This window comes from Caretta caretta, chromosome 1 (genome assembly GCF_965140235.1).
Source record: "Caretta caretta isolate rCarCar2 chromosome 1, rCarCar1.hap1, whole genome shotgun sequence".
Classification (NCBI taxonomy): domain Eukaryota; kingdom Metazoa; phylum Chordata; order Testudines; family Cheloniidae; genus Caretta; species Caretta caretta.
The window spans coordinates 278,934,144-278,949,382 of NC_134206.1; the positions used below are offsets into that span (position 1 = coordinate 278,934,144).

Genomic DNA, 15,239 nt, shown 5'->3' on the forward strand with positions numbered 1-15,239 from the left:
TGAAGGGAGTTTGCTAGGATACGAGAGTCTCAGATTTCATATTTGGTGTCTCAACTGAGACTGCTACAAACGGAGTCACTTTGCGATGACGTTGTTTGAAACGTGGACACCTGTGTTTTAGGAACTGAACTGAAGTCACCAACTCACGCCTAACAGCCACTACATGAGGCGCACAGCATTCAAATCAGTGTTGTAAAAGGTGAATGGGTTTGAATGATTCATCTCTTCCCCATTCCTGAACCCACCCGAGTATGTTATCAGCCAGATTTTGCCATATCTTTAGGTGACGCTCTACTTTATGTTGATTTTATGCTGGTGCAATTCTGTCTTCTTCAATGGAGTTACTGTGGCACAGAACCAACATAACAGACACATTACTAGTTTGACACATATCAGTTTGTGTTTAGGGCTGATGATTCAGTGGAAACTGATTTACTGAAAGGTCATTTGGAACTGTCCACTTCACTGCTTAGAAATGTGAGCCCCATGAAGTGTATGGGGTAAGAGTACTATTGCCTCAGAAAACAAGATGGAGCTCTTAGGGTATCCAACACAGCTAAAATAAATGAATTTTAAAAATTAAAAATAGAACAGTGATCTATTTATAAACAGAGCTAGCTAGGCAAAAAATTTCAGACTAAACTGTACTTCAAAATTGCAGATTTGGATTGACAAATATTTTACAAATTTGTGTCAAATTTGCCAAATTGTTTCATTCAAAAACTCCCCAAAGTAAAAGTCAAAATGTTTCATTTTGACATCTGTGAAATGAAACATTTCAATTCTGATTCAAAATTTATTCTGAATTTTACTTTATTTCATTTTAGAAAGTAAAAACCTCAAAAAATGAAACAAAGCATTTCATTTCAGGAAAAACATAACACTGCATTCAACCCAAAATGTGATTTTACTTTTTTAGGTGACAAAAAATTCAGAAGATTTTTCATTTTAAATGAATCCAAAACAAACTGTTTGTTTATTTATTACATTTTTGGGTTGGTCACTGAACCAAAAAAATCTGTTGTTCACACTGCTCTAATTCGGAGTCTTTGTTAAGGAACTTCTTGTTAGCTAAATAATTCCAGATGTTCTGTAGGGATTTTGATGTCATTTTCCATGACTATAATAGTGTCATTTTAATTTTGTTAGAACGTACTCTCCATATTTAATGCTATGTATTCATACCCTTGTTGTGCCCTGGCTGTTTGGTATTCAGGATTTCACATGGTCCTACATCTTTCAAATAGTTCGCTCTTGTTCTTTCTGGGGAAACGTTCCCTTGATCTCATGAACCATAGGTATTTGCAGGGCTTAGTTTGGGGCCTATTGTTTACAGTTTCTGTATATCTACAGGCTACTGGACCCCTTCTTATATGACATGGTTTTGATCATCATCATCATCACGTATCTGTTAATCACATGCAGATTTTTATTTCTTTTTAAAGATTTATTTAGGTTGCCTATCCAAGAATATTTCATGTAATGTAGATAAATTCACCCAGGGAGGAAATGGAGGCTTTAGCAGGGAATAAACGGATTATTTTATACCATACTAGTTCCTGTATTTGAGATCAGTTACTCCCACTTAAAAATACTGCTTCAACTCTGAAGAATTCCAAAGTCTCTTTTGAGTCCATATATTTCCCTGTCCATCCTGGATATATTAGATTTTATCTATTTAATCTCTCTAGAAATCAGGAAGTTCAGCAGAGATCAAAATATAGGTCTACACTTTATGATTTATTTATTCCCAGGCTAGCCTACTGTAATAGCCTACTTTTTATCTGCCATCTAGATAACACATCAAATGAGTAGCAGAATGTTATCCTCTTCGCACTCATGTCATGCTTTTATTTAGGTGGCTGGACTGGTTATCACTAGAACTTTTAATTTAGAAAATTGAGTCTATATTTTATTAACAAAGCTTTTCAAATCCCAGCTTTATTGCATTTATAGGGTGGTGCTTTCATTTATTCCCCTCACTTGTAATTGGGTGTTCAGCTTCTGATTTGTCCGTTCATCCACTATCATTTCCCTCTGTAAAACCGCATACTTTTCCTCCTTAGGCTCAGATATGTTGGAACTCTTCTTCTATGGACTGTGTGCACAGCCAACTCTCAATTCTTAAAGTGACCTACAAAAGGGGAAAGTAAATTGGGTTTGTGCCCTTTTTGCTCTCTTATGAAGTATAAAGGAGGACTGCAAGGCTTTGCATTTTTTTTTAAAAAAAGAAGAGGCTGGGAGAGGAGGGTGTGCTGCTTATTTTTGAATTAGAAATTCCGGTCATGTCTATACTGAAGACTAAAGAACTAGCAAGATTAAGACATCCCAAGTACTAAGCTAGTGAAACTTGACTGAGGGGGGAAATGAGCTCTCTCAGATTTTTGGGACTGCTTTGTTGTATTGTTTGTTTTCTTAATACCTATTTAACTAAAACAACTGAGGGGAAATCTCCCTTAAGTCCCACAACTGACCCCCTTCAGTTAAGTTCAAATTTCTGAGACCCCCCCACCAACAAACCAGTGAAAAGTAGGTTTGAAATTCTTTATATTTAAGACAAGAGAAGCAGAATCACCCCCACCATCTCCAAAAAAAACTTTCAGGTCTTATTCATACATCACAAAACGGCAAGAGTGCAAAAACTCTCCCTTCCTCTAAACTCTATTTTGTAAGTAACCTTTACATCTAAACTAGGGCTGTCAATTAATCGCAGTTAACTCACGCAATTTACTCAAAAAAATTAATTGCAATTAATCGCATTTATAACAATAGAATACCAATTGAAATGTATTAAATATTTTTGATGTTTTTCTTCATTTTCAATATTGACTTTAATTACAACACAGAATACAAAGTGCACAGTACTCACTTAATACTATTTTTATTACAAATATTTGCACTATAAAAATGATAAAAGAAACAGTATTTTTTCAATTCACCTCATACAAGTACTGAAGTGCAATCTCTTTATCATGAAAGTGTAACTTACAAATGCAGATTTTTTTTTCCATAACTGCATTCAAAACCAAAACAGTGTAAAACTTTAGCGCCTGCAAGTCCACTCAGTCCTACTTCTTTTTCAGGCAATCACTCAGACAAACTAGTTTGTTTACATTTGCAGGAGATACTGCTGCCTGCTTCTTACTTACAATGTCACCTGAAAGTGAGAACAGGCATTTGCATGGCATTTTTGTAGCCGGCGTTGAAAGGTATTTACATGCCAGATATGCTAAACATTTGTATGCCCCTTCTATGCTTTAGCCACTATTCCAGAAGACATGATTCCATGCTGATGATACACATTAAAAAAATAATGTGTTAATTGAATATGTGACTGAACTCCTTGGGGAAGAATTGTACGTCTCCTGCTCTGTTTTACCTGCATTCTGCATATATTTAATGTGCTGGGTCATCATCCGAGACTGCTATAACATATTCATTTTAAGAACACTTTCATAGCAGATTTGACAAAACACAGAGAAGGTACCGATATGAGATTTCTAAAAAAAACCAGCTACAGCACTCAACCCAAGGTTTAAGAATCTGAAGTGCTGTCCAAAATCTGAGAAGGACAACAGGTGGAGCATGTTTTTAGAAGTCTTAAAAAGCAACACTTCAATGCGGAAACTACAGAACTCAAACCACCAAAAAAGAATATCAACCTTTTGCTGGTGGCATCTGGCTCAGATGATGTAAATGAACATGCATCAGTCCACACTGCTTTGGATTGTTATCAGGCAGAACCCATCATCAGCATGGAAGCACGTCCTCTGGAATGGTGGTTGAAACGTGAAGGGACATATGAATCTTTAGCGCATCTGGTACGTAAATATCTTGCAACACCAGCTACCACAGTGCCATGTGAAGAAGAAGTTACTCACCTTGTGCAGTAACGATGGTTCTTTGAGATGTGTGTCCCTGTGGGTGCTCCACTCTAGGTGTCGGTGCATCCCTGCGCCAGAGATTGGAGCAATACTCTCTCAGCAATACTTGGTCGGGGGAAGGGCGCGCATAGGAGTTGTCTCGTGCAGCCGTTGGCACCTCCTGTAGTGTGTGCTCCCCCGACCGTCCCTCCATTCCTTCTCTACCACAGAGCTCGGCTGTGTGAACTCCAAAGTAGAGGGGAGGAGGGTGGGCAGTGGAGTACCCACAGGGACACACATCTCGAAGAACCATCATTACTGCACAAGGTGAGTAACTTCTTCTTTGAGTGGTGTCTCTGTGGGTGCTCCACTCTAGGTGCTGGTAGAGCAGTACCCCACCAGGAATGGTAGGGGTTCGGAGTTATGTATAAGTTTGTGATGAGAGCACTGTAAGGCCAACAACAGAGTCTGAGACAAGGCCTTGGGTGATAGCATAATGCTTTGCAAAAGTGTGCTCTGATGACCAGGTTGCAGCTCTACAAATATCTATTAAGGGGACATTGTTCAAGAATGCAATTGATGTCGCCATGGCTCACATTGAGTGGGATCTGATGTCCATGGGGGGTTCTTTGTGATGCAGGTGGTAGCAAGTTTGAATACAGGTAGAGACCCATTTGGAGAGTCTCTGGGTCAATACTGTATAGACGAATAGTCTTGGTGACTTGCGGCATGGTTTAGTTCTGTCCAAGTAGAAGGCTACGGCCTGTCTGTCATCTAGCATGTGCAACGTTGCTTCTCGAGAGTCGTTATGTGGCTTGGGATAGGAGGGAGGTAAGTGTATGGTTTGGTTAATATGAAAATTTTAGCCACTTTGGGCAAGAATTTTGGGTGAGGACGTAACATAATTTTGTCTTTGGTAAATACAGTGTACGGTAGTTCAGCCATCAGTGCTGCTATTTCACTGACATGTCTGGCAGACGTGATTGCCACAAGAAATGCAACCTTCATTGACATATGAAGGAGCGAGCAGGTTACTAGAGGTTTGAAGGGTGGTCTTGTGAGACATTTGAGCACAAGATTGAGATCCTATGGTGGTGCAGGTTGGCATACTTCTGGGTACGTGTTCTGTATACCTGCTAGAAAGCGCCGTGTAATCGGGAGAGCGAATATTGAAGCTCCTTCTATCTGTGTGTGGAGGGCTGTAATGGCAGCGAGGTGTACTTTAATAGAGCTTATAGCTAACCTCATTTCCTTCAGTTTTAGTAGGTAGTCTAGGATCATAGATAGAGGCGCCTTGGTTGCATCCAGCTGTTTTTGCTGACACCAAAGGGAGAATCTTCTCCACCTGTGGTGGTAAGTATTTCTAGTGGTGAGGCGACGGCTATTTAGTAATACCTGTTTTACTTTCTCTGAACAGTTCAATTCCCCATGTTGGAACCAGAGAGGAGTCACGCTTTGAGATGGAGTTTCGCTGGGTCTGGATGGAGCATCAGACCCTTTTTCTGGGACAGGAGGTCCGTCCGGAAAGGCAACGGCTGTGGGGCACAGACTGCTAGACATGAAAGGTATGGAAACCAAGTCTATCTGGGCCATGTGGGGACAATGAGAATCATATATGCTCTGTCGGGTCATATCTTGCAGATGACCCGTGGGATCAGTGGTATCAGCGGGAAGGCCAATCTGGTCGATGATGCCGGTTGTAAGATTTTTAACAACTTACGATTCTCCTGCACCTCATGTAAGGCAATTTCTTGGCTGTTTGCTACTCTTTTGAAGAGTTCTTGGAACTGTTTCAGGTCATCTGGTGTCGTGGGGTACATGGCGTCACCACTTTGTCTGGTGCAGAAGATGAATGTGGGGTAGGTGGTGAATCATCCAGGTCTGCCTGAGATAGTATCTCTTCCTCTTCTATCTCTCTCTTAGGGGGGTCAGAGGTTTCTCTATGTGGTAATGATGGGTGTACTCTAGAACCTCTTGTTGCTGGGGAAAGGGGACCAGAATAGGGGTTCTGGTATGTGGGCCAAGGACCCCATTGTGGCCATTGCATGGGGTAAGGTGTTAATGGGTAAGGCCAGTGCTGTGCAGTGCATACTAGGGCTGTGAATGCTTGGAGGGATGAGGCATAGGCTTCACAGCATTCCAGGTAGGTCTCCTCTGTGATGGGGATGAACGTTGAGAGGAGAAGCCATTGTCCTGCACGTCTCCTTCCTCGCCAGTATGCGTAGAGAGTGGTGCAGGAGATGAAGGATGGTACCATGCTATGTAGCTCGGGGACTGTTTGGTGCTGAGCAGTGGTGACTGCGGTGCCAAAGAAACTGCTATGTCAGCAGGATGCAGGAGTTGCGCTGGTCCCCCCTTGGGGTTGCGGTTGACCGTTGGAGCGCCGACCGGTGTTGGATTCGGCTTGTTAGGCGGCAGCAAGTCTTAAGTCGGTGTTGGTGGCGGCAGCATTGGTCGCGGTGCCACTGCCTGTGCCGTGCTCTGCACTGGGGTACTCGGTGCCATGGAGGAGACTTGACATCTCAACTCCAGTGCCACGCGTTGGGGCTCAGCAGGGGTCCGCTGAGGGATGGTGCCAGAGGAGCCGGGTGCCTCGTAAGTGCTCACTCTGGATGAGTGGAGAACTGAGGGTAAAGACCTCACTGGGGAAGCTCTCTTTGTCTGAGAGACTCTTGCTGGAGAGGTCAAGGCTCACTTCCTGACAGTTTTGGAAGTCGGAGCCTTATAAGAGCTCAGGGATCTCTGTTTATGAAACTCCCCAGAGGACGTCTCTTGTGGAGTTTGGAGGGACTTCTCCAGCAGAAGCATTTTCAAACAGAGATCCCGGTCACGTCTTGCCATTGTTGTTAAGTCGATGCAATGTATGCATTTCTGGGAGATATGAGTTTCTCCCAGACAGCAAATGCAGAATGTGTGGCCGTCAGAGACCAGCATCAGTTCACGGCAGGAGTCACACTTTTTAAATCCTGTGGAGCCCAGCATGACTGCAGTTATCCCACGTCTCGAGAGATAAGGGTTAACTGTAATAGTAAACTGTAGAAACTGTTCCCAAACGGGGAGTAAAGGAGAGAAAGTCTTCCTTCTTCTCTCTTTTTTTTTGGGGGGGGTGACCTCTAAGAATAGCTATGTATACACTAAGAGTAACTAAACAATGTAACTAAGTATAGACTAAAAAGAAGTTCTTATGTAACTTGAAACTCCCCCCCAATCCCAGGAAGTATCAAAGAGAGCACTGCCGTGGAGCTCTGTCTGCAGCTGCAGATGGTTGAGAAGGAACTGAGGGACGGTCGGGGGAGCGCGCGCTCCAGGAGGTGACAACGGTTGCACGAGATGACTCCTGTGCCCGCCCTTCCCCCAACCAAGTACTGCTGCGAGAAATCTCCAATCTCCAGTGCAGGGACGTACCGACACCTAGAGTGGAGCACCCACAGGGACACCACTCGAAGAGGAATGCATGTTCTCACTTTCAGGTGACATTGTAAACAAGAAGCTGACAGCATTACCTCTTGCAAATTGTAACCAACCTTGTTTGTCTGAGTGATTGGCTGAGCAAGAAGTAGGACTGAGTGGACTTGTAGGCTCTAAAGTTTTACATTGTTTTATTTTTGAATGCAGGTTTTTTTACATAATTCTACTTTTGTAAGTTCAACTTTCTTGATAAAAACATTGCACTAAAGTACTTATATGAGGTGAATTAAAAATACAATTTTTTTTTACAGTGCAGATACTTGTAAACTAAAAAATATAAAGTGAGCACTGCACACTTTGTATTCTATGTTGCAATTGAAATTAATATATTTGAAAATGTAGTAAACAAAATATTTAAAATAAATGGTATTCACGGTTATTTAACAGTGTGATTAATCATGGTTACTTTTTTTAATAGCTTGATAAATCGCTTGACAGCCCTAACCTAAACTATGCTGTGATTACTTTTAGGATAACTATATGCTGTTAGTGCAATGTCTCCTACTAAGAGTGCCATCTTTCCCTCCAGGCACCCCCCCAACCCAGAATTGTGCAGGGACACCCCCCACATGGGGGGGGAGGGAGAGCCACATGCCTCCCTCCTGCCACAACTACCACCTTTTAACGTTGGGGAAAAACTGCAGAGGAGTCAGCCACTGACTCCAGCAGGTAGGAGCAGAAGTAGCCAAAGCAGGGACTTTTGGACACTCAGACCTCATCCTGAACCATGTGCAATTCTGGTCTCTCATGTTTAAGAAAGATTAATTCAAACTGGGACAGGTGCAGAGAAGGGCTACTAGGATGATCAGAGGAATGGAAAACGTACCTTACGAGAGGAGACTCAAGGAGCTTGGCTTGTTTAGCCTAACCAAATGAAGGCTGAGGGAAAGATATGATTGCTCTCTATAAATACATCACAGGGATAAATACCAGGGAGGGAGAGGAGTTATTGGAATTAAGCGCTGATGTTGACAAGAACAAATGGATATAATCTGGCCACCAACAGATTTAGGAATGAAATTAGATGAAGGTTTTTAACCATCAGAATAATGAAGTTCAGGAACAGCCCTCCAAGGGGAGTGGGGCCAAAAAACCCAACTGGCTTCAAGACTGAGCTTGATGAGTTTATGGAGGGGATGGTATGATAAGATTGCGTACAATGGCATGTGGCCCATCTCGGACTGCTATTAGGAAAAATCCCCAACGACTGGAGATGGGGCATTAAATGGGAAAGGCTCTGAGTTACCACACAGGATTCTTTCCGAGGTGTTTGGCTGAGGGGTCTTGCCAACATGATCAAAGATCAACTGATCACCATATTTGGAGTCGGTATGGAATTTCCCCCTGAATCAGATTGGCAGAGACCTTGGCAGGGGGCAGGAAGGTTGCCTTCTTCTGTGGTATGAGCTCCGGATGACTTGCTGGTTTAAACTAAAGTAAATGGTGGATTCCCTTTGTAAGTTAGTCTTTAAATAATTATTTGAAGACTTCAGTAACTCAACCAGAGTTTATTGATCTATTAGAGGAGTGGGTGGGTGAGGTTCTGTGGCCTGCAGTGCGCTGGAGGTCAGACTAGATGATCATGATGATCCCTTCTAACCTTTAAAGTCTATGAGTCTATTGAGAACTTTTTATAGTTTTGACTGGATTTTCTCTGCCCTGTGCTGATAGGCTGTTTGCTCTAACTCTCTCTTCACCTCAGCTTCATTCCACACCTGCGCCTCTTACCCTCTTCTCCCCTGCCCTGTCCCCCTAACCCTTTCTTATCCCTTTCCTCCCAATTTATCTTATTCCCTCCTACACAAATCCACAAATAAAAAAGTCACTGAACTAACATCCTGTCTACCATCACGTTGTTCGCTCTATTTGTGTGTTCTACCGCCTTTCCCATCACGTCTGTCTTGTCTAGTTAGCTCTTAGTGTGTGTGTGCAGTGCCTAATACAATGGGGCCCCATTCTTGGTTGGCCCTTAGACATTACCACAAATAAACCTGATTACTATTAGTAACACCTGTAAAGCCAATCACTATACAAAAACAAACTACTACTATTTCTACTATTTTGTCATGAATTTAGAGCACTATTTACCTCAGGACTTAGGCCCCCACAAACTGTATACATCCACTGTACAGTACGTTTATACTTAAGTCAAGGATTCCCAAACTTGGTTCGCAGCTTGTTCAGGGTAAGCCCCTGGCGGGCCATGAGACAATGTTTACCTGAGCGTCCACAGGTACGGCCACTTGCAGCTCCCACTGGCTGCAGTTCGCCATTCCTGGCCTGTGCTGCTTTTGGCAGCTCCCATTGGCCGGGAACAGCAAACCGCAGCCACTGGGAGCTGCAAACGGCCATGCTTGCGGACGCTCAGGTAAACAAAGCATCTCACGGCCCACCAGGGGCTTACCCTGAACAAGCCACGAACCAAGTTGGGGAACCCCTGGCTTAAGTGATACCTAGGGCTTTGGGGTAGGCTCTCTGCACTGGAGTATATTAGTATATTTGTTTGGTTTATTACTGTACATTAAATCTACTTGATAACATTTAAAAATAAAGAAGGTTTTTTAAATGATAGAAAAAAGGAAGTCTTTAGTACAGGGAAGAGTTTCAGAAGAGACAACAGAAGGGACAAGGGAAGGAAAGATCAATAGTATGGTTGAATTAATAATGGGAAGGTAGATAGAACTCATAGGAATTGCGGAAGTTGGATTGGGTGGAACAAGAGATGAAGTAGAGAAAGAAACACTTTACTGAAAAAGGAGAAAACTAAGTGGTTTATGTATAATAATCCAGACTAATGTAAAAAGTTAAAATTAAAAGGGGGGGGGGAATGGACATTTAAGCCAAGGAACATTCCATCCAACACTACGAATATTAAACGGTGCCATACATACAGATTGCAAACTGCTTGTGTTACAATTGTACTCTTACAACTTTAGTAACAGTGAACAAATAATAATGTGGCTGTGTTTTAAAGGTCAAATAATCTACATTTTCTCCACCTTGCCTCATATTTTGAGGGAAAAAATAATTTTGTATAAAACATAGGCAAATGAAGAAATAAATTAGACTGGATTCTTGTATAACCATGATGTTACTGTTTTTCGTAGCTGTTTTGTGGGAAGAATGACAGGGCAAAATGAGAAACTGAAGGAAGAGAAAGGAAAATTAAAATAAGGAGAAATCAGAAAACTGAAGGATAGGGATGGGGGAAAACAATTATACTTAAAAGGCATCTCATTACTGCATCAGAGACAGATGATAGTGATCAATGGCTCCATGTACAGTTGGTAGCCGGTATCTAGCAGAGTGCCCCAAGGGTCGGTCCTGGGGCCGGTTTTGTTCAATATCTTCATTAATGATCTGGAGGGTGGTGTGGATTGCACCCTCAGCAAGTTTGCGGATGGCACTAAACTGAGTGGTAGATACGCTGGAGGGTAGGGATAGGATACAGAGGGACCTAGACAAATTGGAGGATTGGGCCAAAAGAAATCTGATGAGGTTCAACAAGGACAAGTGCAGAGTCCTGCACTTAGGACGGAAGAATCCCATGCACCGCTACAGACTAGGGACCAAATGGCTAGGCAGCAGTTCTGCAGAGAAGGACCTAGGGGTGACAGTGGACGAGCAGCTGGATATGAGTCAACAGTGTGCATTTGTTGCCAAGAAGGCCAATGGCATTTTGGGGTGTATAAGTAGGGGGCATTGTTTGCAGATCGAGGGACGTGATCGTTCCCCTCTATTCGACATTGGTGAGGCCTCATCTGGAGTACTGTGTCCAGTTTTGGGCCCCACACTACAAGAAGGATGTGGAGAAATTGGAGAGAGTCCAGCGAAGGGCAACAAAAATGATTAGGGGACTGGAAGACATGAGTTATGAGGAGAGGCTGAGGGAACTGGGATTGTTTAGTCTACGGAAGAGAAGAATGAGGGGGGATTTGATAGCTGCTTTTAACTACCTGAAAGGTGGATCCAAAGAGGATGGATCTAGACTATTTTCAGTGATAGCAGATGACAGGACAAGGAGTAATGGTCTCAAGTTGCAGTGGGGGAAGTTTACATTGGATATTAGGAAAAACTTTTTCACTAGGAGGGTGGTGAAACACTGGAATGCGTTACCTAGGGAGGTGGTGGAATCCCCTTCCTTAGAAGTTTTTAAGGTCAGGCTTGACAAAGCCCTGGCTGGGATGATTTAGTTGGGATTGGTCCTGCTCTGGGCAGGGGGTTGGACTAGATGGCCTCCAGAGGTCCCTTCCAACTCTGTTATTCTATGATTCTTTCTGAACTCCCTTCCAGAGACTATTTTGCTGTGCTACTCCAGACCTGGGTCTTCTCAGAAGTTGGCAAACTTTTTAGCAACGTCACATATGTATCATACTGGTAGCTGGAGTTATCCCACAGACATCTACCATAACTGTCATTGACTTCAGTGGCACTACTGCAGATTTACAATGCTGCACTACGATTCAGCACTAAAATACTTTAACCTTCCATCCCACAAATTAGAAGTGTCCACCAATTTTATCCCAGTGTTCGTTCAAAAGAGAAACTTTTACTTCCATGAACCATCTGACTTGGCTTCTGGGACACACTAGGGCCTTTCCTCTTCATGATAAAACATTCAGCGCTGGTCAGAAATTTGCAATCTAAAACTTTTTGACCCAAACCAAAGTTTTCTCAGCATTTTCCAAACTATTTTCTGTAGGTGATCAGAAAATTCTGTTGATGCATTTTCCCGAAAATAAAGAAATAGCTTCCTCCTAGAAGTTTTTTGCAGAAAATGAAATTCAGTTTTTCAGCTACCTCTGCCAGACTAAGCAGTTCCACTAGCAACTCATCCTTCTCAGTCTCCACAGTGCTTGCTCCTTCTGACTGTGTATTAAGTGTAGCCCAGCAGAAGGAGATCTCTGTAATACTTGGCAGTAAAGATTTGGATTACAGTATTTCTGAGTCCTAATCCAGCCCATCTGCCATAAATTTTGACACCCTCATAAATCCTCTAACCAGTCATTTTCATCTGGGAAAAGAAAATGAACACTGATTTAGATCAGGTTTAACGTCTCCTCTGCCTGCTATCCAGAGGCATTTTTAGTGGTTTTGATTGCAGAAACCCCTTTCACTCCTTTACCAAAAACAAATACATGCTTTGTAGAAACATTCAAATCTTTTCTGCCCTGACAGATATAACTCTCATCTGTGCCCTGAACATTTCCTTTTTGATTTCTGCAATCTCTTGTTATTTTGCCTTACTGACACTCATATTGCTTCCCTCCAGCTAATCCAAAGAGTGACGGTTAAAAACACCTTCCTAGCCTCTCTATCCAATCACACCACTACACTTGGAATCTCTCCAATGCCTCCCCTCTTCTCCAGCCTATCAAATTTAAATGACAAAAATCCATTCCTATGCTCGTTTGACCTTGTTTGTTAGCTTGTGATGCCCTCCCTCTTCCACTCGCTAATGATATTTGACTTAATACCCCATTTATCCCCTTCTCCACTGATTATCTCTGGCACTTTTTTTATGCCACTTCCTATGCATAAAATGCACTCCCTACTTTGATCTTCCTGGAAACTCTTCTGTGACATCCAAAATGAATGAGTTAATGATATTCATCTCTTTCCTTTATCTTTCTATATTTAACAACAGCAAACTGGCAGAACCACCAAGAGGTGTGAGTTCCTAATTTGATCAAGTAATCGCATTGCAATCCACACCTCTTTTTGCTCCATCCCTTCCCACAACTCACCCATACACATTTTGTTACGTCAAAAATTTAGAATGAAGGTGCTTTAGAGCAGGAACCATGTCTTGCAATGTCTCATGTGAAATGCACATTTCTGGTTGTTGTATAAATAATATAGTTTTTCAGCTGGTATAAATCGGTATAGCTCCATTGTAGTAAATCAGCATCACACCATTGTGCCAAGTATCAGGGGGTAGCCATGTTAGTCTGTATCCACAAAAACAACAAGGAGTCCGGTGGCACCTTAAAGACTAACAGATTTATTTGGGCATAAGCTTTCGTAGGTAAAAAACCCACTTCTTCAGATGCATGGAGTGAAAATTATAGATGCAGGCATTATTATACTGGCACATGAAGAGAAGAGAGTTACCTCAAAAGTGGAGAACCAGTGCTGACAAGGCCAATTCGATCAGGGTGGATGTAGTCCACTCCCAACAATAGATGAGGAGGTGTCAATTCCAGGAGAGGCAAAGCTGCTTTTGTAATGAGCCAGTCATTCCCAGTCCTTATTCAGGCCCAAATTAACGGTGTTAAATTTGCAAATGAATTTTAGTTCTGCTGTTTCTCTTTGAAGTCTGTTTCTGAAGTTTTTTTGTTCAAGCATAGCTACTTTTAAATCTGTTATAGAACGTCCAGGAAGATTGAAGTGTTCTCCTACTGGCTTTTGTATATTACCATTCCCGATGTCTGATTTGTGTCCATTTATTCTTTTACGTAGGGACTGTCCGGTTTGGTCAATGTACATGGCAGAGGGGCATTGCTGGCACATGATGGCATATATAACATTAGTAGACGTGCAGGTGAATAAGCCTCTGATGGTGTGGCTGATGTGGTTGGGTCCTCTGATGGTGTCACTAGAGTAGATATGGGGACAGAGTAGGCAACAAGGTTTGCTACAGGGATTGGTTTCTGGGTTAGTGTTTCTGTGGTGTGGTGTGTAGTTGAGGGTGAGTATTTGCTTCAGGTTGGGGGGTTGTCTGTAAGCGAGGACTGGCCTGCCTCCCAAGGTCTGTGAGAGTGAGGGACTGTTTTCCAGGATAGGTTGTAGATCGTTGATAATGTGCTGGAGAGGTTTTAGCAGGAGGCTGTACGTGATGGCCAGTGGTTTTCTGTTATTTTCCTTGTTGGGCCTGTCCTGTAGTAGGTAATTTCTGGGTAGCCGTCTCGCTCTGTCAATCTGTTTCCTCATTCCCCAGGTGGGTACTGTAGTTTTAAGAATGCTTGATAAAGCTCTTGTAGGTGTTTCACTCCGTCTCAGGGATTGGAGCAAATTCGGTTGTATCTCAGGGCTTGGCTGTAGACAATGGATTGTGTGATATGTCCTGGATGGAAGCTGGAGGCATGTAGGTAAGTATAGCAGCCAGTAGGTTTCCAGTATAGGGTAGTGTTTATGTGACCATCACTTATTTGCACTGTAGTGTCCAGGAAGTGGATCTCTTGTGTGGACTGGTCCAGGCTGAGGTTGATGGTGTGGTAGAAGTCGTTGAAATCCAGGTGGAATTCTTCAACGGCCTCCTTCCTGTGGGTCCATATGATGATGATGTCATCAATGTAGTGCAAGTAGAGGAGGGGCACTAGGGGACGAGAGCTGAGGAAGCATTGTTCTAAGTCAGCCATAAAAATGTTGGCATACTGTGGGGCCATGCAGATACCTATAGCAGTGTCACAGACTTGAAGTTATAAGTTGTCCTCAAATCTGAAATGGTTGTAGATGAGGACAAAGTCACAAAGCTCAGCCACCAGGTTTGCCGTGGCCTCATCAGGGATACTGTTCTTGACAGCTTGTAGTCCATCCTCATGTGGAATATTGGTGTAAAGAGCTTCTACATCCCAGCCAACATGGATAAGGACAACCCTCACTGTGTGTCATATCATGCCAGCTAATATCAGCACATATTGGTTGCTGCATCTTCAAATGGAGTCAAAAGCTACCTTCCAGGTCATCTAGGCCTACACTCCCACAAGTGTATGAATCTTGAATGAAATGAAAAGCTTGTTGGAGAAGCGGAGAAACATGAAAAGGAGCTCGGATAACAACCTCAAGTACGCCATTCTGTGCAAGCTTATACGGCGAAAACTGAAGGACGATTTTGAGAACTTCCGGAAAGAAAAGCTCCTCAAAACAGCTGAATCATGCAAGAGCCCCAGGACATGCAAGCGGGAA

General features: G+C 42.8%; 1 protein-coding gene across 5 annotated transcripts in view; it reads right to left on the reverse strand.

The window, feature by feature from the left end:
• TMTC2 (transmembrane O-mannosyltransferase targeting cadherins 2) overlaps nucleotides 1–15,239 on the reverse strand; it is a 379,312-nt gene that overhangs the window by 160,657 nt on the left and 203,416 nt on the right. The window lies entirely within an intron of this gene.